The following is a 6,945-nucleotide window of genomic DNA, read 5'->3' as shown; positions in this document are numbered from 1 at the left end:
TAAGGACACAGGGGACCAAAACCAAAACAAAACAAAATGGCTTTGCTTGCAACCCTCCTGATAACAGGACCCATCTCTTCCTTCTGGGGAACTGCTCTGTACCCATCTCAGTCCATGTGTGGGGAGGGCGGACTCCACCCGTGTGGCCCAGGCATGGCAGGTCACAGTGATCGGGCTGAAGAAGACATGCAACTCCATCTGAGCCAACAAGAGTCAATGTTGGCCTTTTGCTGGAGCTATTCATTCAGCACCTCATGTTAGGTGCTGTTTGGTTCAGCAGTGAACAAAGCAGGACTATGGAGAAGGACAAACTCTTGGGTGGCTAAAATGGCACCCAAGAAATCTGGCAGGTCATTTGCCACCACAAGGGGTAAGGCTGCCTGAGTATAAAGCTACCACAAGAGAAACAGAACGGCCGGGTGCGGTGGCTTACGTCTGTAATCCCAGCACTTTGGGAGGCTGAGGCGGGCGGATCACGAGGTCCGGAGTTCGATACCAGCCTGCCCAACATGCTAAAATCCCGTCTCTACGAAAAGTACAAAAAAAAAAAAAGGCCCGGGCCAGGCACGGTGGCTCACGCTTGTAATCCCAGCATTTTGGGAGGCCGAGGCGGGCGGATCATGAGGTCAGGAGATTGAGACCACGGTGAAACCCCGTCTCTACTAAAAATACAAAAAAAATAGCCAGGCGTGGTGGCGGGCGCATGTAGTCCCAGCTACTCGGAGGCTGAGGCAGGAGAATGGCGTGAACCCGGGAGGCGGAACTTGCAGTGAGCCGAGATTGCGCCACTGCACTCCAGCCTGGGCGACAGAGCGAGACTCCGTCTCAAAAAAAAAAAAAAAAAAAAAAAAAAGGCCGGGCATTGTGGTGGGCACCTGTAATCCCAGCTACTCGGGAGGCTGAGGCAGGAGAATCCTTTGAAACTGGGAGGCGAAGGTTGCAGTGAGCCGAGATCATGCCATTGCACTCCAGCCTGGGCGACAGGGCGAGACTCCGTCTCAAAAAAAAAAAAAAAAAAAAAAGAGAAATGGAACAAAGAGATACGGAGACAATTCCAGATAATCAAGTCACTTGGATCCAGCCATGCCGGAAGCTCACAGACTCCTACCCTTTTCTGTTACATGGATCAATAAATCCCCTCCCCCTCCCAAACTTAGGTGTGGAATTTTTTTTTGTTTCCGTTGGTTTTGTTTTTGAGATGGAGTTTCACTCTTGTTGCGCAGGCTAGAGTGCAATGGCACGATCTCAACTCGCTGCAACCTCTGCCTGCCGGGTTCAAGCGATTCTCCTGCCTCAGCCTCCTGAGTAGCTGGGATCACAGGCACCCACCACCATGCCCGGCTAATTTTGTATTTTTAGTAGAGATGGGGTTTCACTATGTTGATCAGGCTGGTCTTGAACTCCCGACTTCAGGTGATCCGCCCCCTTGGCTTCCAAAAGTGCTGGGATTACAGGCGTGAGCCACCACTCCCTGCTGTTTGTTTTTTTAGAGACAAGGTCTCACTGTGTTGCTCAGGCTGGACTTGAACTCTGGTGTTCATGGGGATGCTTCCACCTCAGCCTTCTGAGCAGCTGAGAGTACAGGCCTAGCTAACAAACACACACACACACACACACACACACGTATATGTATACTCAAAATATATACAGTTTTTTCCTACTTTGTATTTTGAACTCAGTTTCTTGCTTAAGCCTCTAGACTCAGGTTTGGGCCCAGGATGGGCTGGGACCAGGACCTGCAGCAAGCCCAGGAAGCCTGGCCCAGGTCTCTCCTTGTTCTTAACCTTTTATCTCCTGGGGCAATGAGGGAACCGAAGGCCCAGCCTTGGATAAACATCTGCCCAAGACCCTTGAGTCTCATGTACAATTTCAGAAAAGGAGAAAAGAAAGGGCGCGTTGGCCGGGCGCGGTGGCTCACGCTTATAATCCCAGCACTTTGGGAGGCCGAGGCGGGCGGATCACGAGGTCAGGAGATCGAGACCCCGGTGAAACCCCATCTCTACTAAAAAATACAAAAAATTAGCCGGGCGTGGTGGCGGGCGCCTGTAGTCCCAGCTACTCGGAGAGGCTGAGGCAGAAGAATGGCGTGAACCCGGGAGGCGGAGCTTGCAGTGAGCCGAGATGGCGCCACTGCACTCCAGCCTGGGCGACAGAGCGAGGCACTGTCTCAAAAAAAAAAAAGAAAGGGCGCGGGGCGCAGTGGCTCATGCCTGTAATCCCAGCACTCTGGGGGCCAAGGCAGGCGGATCACTTGAGGTCAGGAGTTTGAGACCAGCCTGCCCAACATGGTAAAACCCCATCTCTACTAAAACTACAAAAATTAGCTCGGCTTGGTGGCGCAACTCTATAATTCCAGCTACTCTGGAGGCTGAGGCAGGAGAATTGCTTGAACCTGGGAGGTGGAGGCTGCAGTGAGCCAGGGTCATGCCACTGCACTCCAGCCTGGGCAAGAGAGTAAGACTCTATCTCAAAAAAGAAAAGAAAAAGAAAGAGAAGGGAGGGGGAGGGCAGGGCACGGGCATTAGAGTTCCCCAGACAGACCCCTGGGGATGCTTGACTAAGCCCATCGCAGAGTCACAGTTCAGGGTGGAGATATGGAATGTCAGAACCAGATAACTGTTTTGTTTGTTTCTTTGTTTGAGACGGAGTCTCGCTCTATCACCCAAGCTGGAGTGCAGTGGCGCCATCTCGGCTCACTGCAAGCTCTGCCTCCCGGGTTCACGCCATTCTCCTGCCTCAGCCTCCCAAGCAGCTGGGGCTACAGGTGCCCGCCACCACACCCGGCTAATTTTTTCTATTTTTAATAGAGACGGCATTTCACCGTGTTAGCCAGGATGGTCTCAATCTCCTTCATGATCCGCCCGCCTCGGCCTCCCACAGTGCTGGGATTACAGGCGTGAGCCACTGCCCGGCTGTTTGTTTTTTTGAGAGGGAGTCTCACTGTCACCCAGGCTGGAGTGCAGCGGCACAATCTTGGCTCACTGCAACCTCCTCTTCCCGGGCTCTAGTGATCCTCCCACCTCAGCCTCCCGAGTAGCTGGGATTATAGGTGTGCACCACCCATGCCCAGCAGATTTTTTTTTTTGTATTTTAGTAGAGCCGGGGTTTCACCATGTTGGCCAGGCTGGTCTCGAACCTCTGACCTCAAGTGATCTGGCCACCCAGGCCTCCCCAAGTGCTGGGATTATAGGCAAGAGCCACTGCGCCCGGCCTCAGATAACTCTTAAAGATCATCTATGCAACCCCTTCATTTTACACATGGGGAGACTGAAGCTCAGGGCATCTTACTGGCGGTTATCCCTTCCTTCCTGGCAGTTCTGCCCGTGCAGTTTTGGGGTTCAGGGACGTGGAGCACTTCCTTTCTAGGGGTTCCCAGAGATTGGCCAGGGAAGTAGGGGACTCTGCCGCAGTCCAAGGGATTTGGGTTCCCAAGTCACCTCTCCAGCCCCCTAGGGAACTGTGCAAAGGAGGGGGAAGTAGGAATGTAGGAATGGCCAGCTGAGTGAGTGTATCCATGATAACGGTAATTAGGGAGGTGAGAGGCTTTGAGCGGGCTAATTATGCAGGCTGGGTCTCAGACTAGATAACCCTCCCTTCTTATCTTTATGCAGGGACCCAAATGATAGGAAAACTGCTGTGCTCAGGAGTGCCACGAGGTAGCCCTAAGGATGCCTGCTGTGCAGCAGGACCCTGCGAGGGAAAGGGGAAGGGATCCACCAAAGATAAACTGGAGATTATTTTATTTGTTTGTTTTTGTTTTTTGAGGCGGAGTCTTGCTCTGTCACCCAGGCTAGAGTGCAGTGGCATGATCTCGGCTCACTGCAATCTCCGCCTCCCGGGTTCAAGTGATTCTCCTCCCTCAGCTTCCGAGTAGCTGGGATTACAGGCACCCGCCACCTCACCAGGTTAATTTTTTTTTTTTTGAGACGGAGTCTCGCTCTGTCGCCCAGGCTGGAGTGCAGTGGTGCGATCTCGGCTCACTGCAAGCTCCGCCTCCCGGGTTCACGCCATTCTCCTGTCTCAGCCTCTCCGAGTAGCTAGGACTACAGGCGCCCGCCACCACGCCTGGCTAATTTTTTGTATTTTTAGTAGAGACAGGGTTTCACCGTGGTCTCGATCTCCTGACCTCGTGATCCGCCCGCCTCGGCCTCCCAAAGTGCTGGGATTACAAGCGTGAGCCACCGCGCCCGGCCAATTTTTGTATTTTTAGTAGAGACGGGGTGTCGCCATGTTGGCCAGGCTGGTCTCGAATTCCTGACCTCAGGTGATCCGCCTGCCTTGGCCTCCCAAAGTGCTGGTATTACAGGCATGAGCCACCGTGCCCAGCCTTAAACTGCAGATTGTAAAGCTGCTGGGACTGGTTCGTCACTAGGCCCATGGACAAACTGGTCACCGGTCCCCATGCTGAGCAGGAGGCACTTACGGACACTCACTGACCCTAAGGAGGACAGGGAGAGGTGCCTCCACTGGGCATCCTCCGTGGGCTCAGGCTGGTGGGTCTCAGCCAGGCATTAGGGAAATGATCTGAAGTTCTAGACACAAAGGTCAAAGCATACAGTACACAAAAGGAGTGTCTGAAAGGAAAGCCAGCTGTTATAAATAATGGGGGACTCGGCCAGGCACAGTGGCTCACGCCTGTAATCCCAGCACTTTGGGAGGCCAAGGCAAGTGGATCACGAGGTCAGAAGTTCGAGACCAGCCATGACCAACATGGTGAAACCCCGTCTCTACTGAAAATACAAAAATTAGCCAGGCATGGTGACACGTGCCTGTAATCCCAACTACTTGGGAGGCTGAGGCAGGAGAATCACTTGAATCCGGGAGGTAGAGGTTGCAGTGAGCTGAGATCACGTCACTGCACTCCAGCCTGGGCGACAGAGCAAGACTCCATCTCAAAAAAAAACAAAAAATAAAAAAGTCCCCGGGTCTAGCAGCTGGACTCCTCACCCAAGACCCAGACATCCCAGTATGGCCAAGAGGGTCTCAGTTTATGCCTGTTGCCCCTGTGTCATTATTAATAGGGTCCACTTGCACTCTCAAAAGTGTTCTGGTTTTAATGATAAACTATGCAATCACCTTAACCATAGCACATTGTTATAGGCAATTGTGGAAATAGCCGGGGAAAATGGGAGTATGTGCTGTTAAGACTATGATGGAGGCCGGGTGTGGTGGCTCACCCCTGTAATCCCAGCACTATGGGAGGCCAAGGCGGGCAGGTCACCTGAGGTCAGGAGTTCGAGACCAGCCTGGCCAACATGGTGAAACCCCCTCTCTACTAAAAATACAAAAATTAGTCAGGCATGGTGGCGGGCGCCTGTAGTCCCAGCTACTTGGGAGGCTGAGGCAGGAGAATCGCTTGAACCCGGGAGGCGGAGGTTGCACTGTTCTCCAACGTGGGCTACACAGCAAGACGCTGTCTCAAAAATAGACTGTGACGAAAAGACTTTGGTGGAAGTAGTGTGAAAGCAAGAATCAGTCTGCTTAATGTGTGGTCAGAGGTCAGACCACCGGACTACGGAGAATGTGATCAAAGGATGATGTTTGTTTTTTTTTTCCTTTCTTTTCTTTTTCCTTTCTTTTTTCTTTTTGAGACAGGATCTTGCTCTGTCGCCCAGGCTGGAGTGCAGTGGCGAGATCCTGCAGCGTCGACCTCTTTGGCTCTAGTAATCCTCCTACCTCAGCCTCCTGAGTAGCGGGGACTATAAGCGCACACCACCACACCCAGCTAATGTTTGTATTTTTTGTAGAGATGAGGTTTTGTCATATTGCCCAGGCTGGTGTCCAACTCCTGAGCTCATACAATCTGCTCTCCTCGGCCTCTCAAAGTGTTGGCATTACAGGCGTGAGCCGCCGCACTCGGCTGGATGATGCTTTTTATACGTGTCTGTTTCTCTAACCCCAGGCTTGCTGCTCTTCCTCAACCCCCAGGGTTAAAACTGAGTTTCCTATTATGAGTAGCATTACCAACATGCAAGGGCTTCCAACTTCAGCTGCACTGGACCACTAGACTAGGTACAATTCTCAAAAACCCTTGAGCTTCATGAATACAAACTAAGTACCCATCAGTCAGGTGACTGGCTAAAAGAATTATGGTACAACCACACAATAGAATATTATCCAGCATAAATGGAATGAGAACACCTACTGAAAGCGTGTAAAGTAAAAAAAAAAATCAGTGAAGAATAGCAGGTACAATTTGCTGCACATTTGTGTAACAAAAGAGGAACGAGTGTGTGTATACACATACGTATATACACACACACACACATAAGTATGTATGTATATATATATATGCACACTTTTTTTTTTCTTTTTTGAGACAGAGTTTCCCTCTTGTTGCCCAGGCTGGAGTGCAATGGTGCGATCTCGGCTCACCGCAACCTCCGCCTCCTGGGTTCAAGCGATTCTCCTGCCTCAGTCACCTGAGTAGCTGGGACTACAGGCGCGTGCCACCACACCTGGCTTTTTTTTAAACAATATTTTTTGTACAGACGGGGGTTTTGAAATGTTCCCCAGGGTGGTCTCAAACTTCTGAACTCTGAACTCAAGTCATCCGCCTGGCTTCAGCCTCCCAAAGTGCTAGGATTACAGGCGTGAGCCGCTGCACAGCCCGGCCGGCCAAGAAGAATCTTACCACTTCTCATCTTCCTTCCTCCCGTTTAAATGCTCACATCATATCGCTGGCTTTCCTCACCACGTGCTCTCCAGAACAAGATCGGCTTTCCTTTGCAATTTGTGCGAGGCCCTAGCTAGGGCCCTCCCAGCCCACCTCGGGAGGCTGAAGCTTTCCAGTTCTCATTGGAGCTGGACAAACGCTCCTAAAGTTATATGCCTCAGGTGCGTCACAAAGGCCCCCTGGGGCCTGGGCAGGAAAGACCCACTGCGCGCTCTCTGCCCGGAGCACTTCAACTCACTGCAAGACCTGGTTCCAATGTCCCCTCTGCA

Source organism: Symphalangus syndactylus, chromosome 20 (assembly GCF_028878055.3).
Source record: "Symphalangus syndactylus isolate Jambi chromosome 20, NHGRI_mSymSyn1-v2.1_pri, whole genome shotgun sequence".
NCBI classification, from domain to species: Eukaryota; Metazoa; Chordata; class Mammalia; order Primates; family Hylobatidae; genus Symphalangus; species Symphalangus syndactylus.
This window is presented reverse-complemented; position numbering follows the sequence as displayed.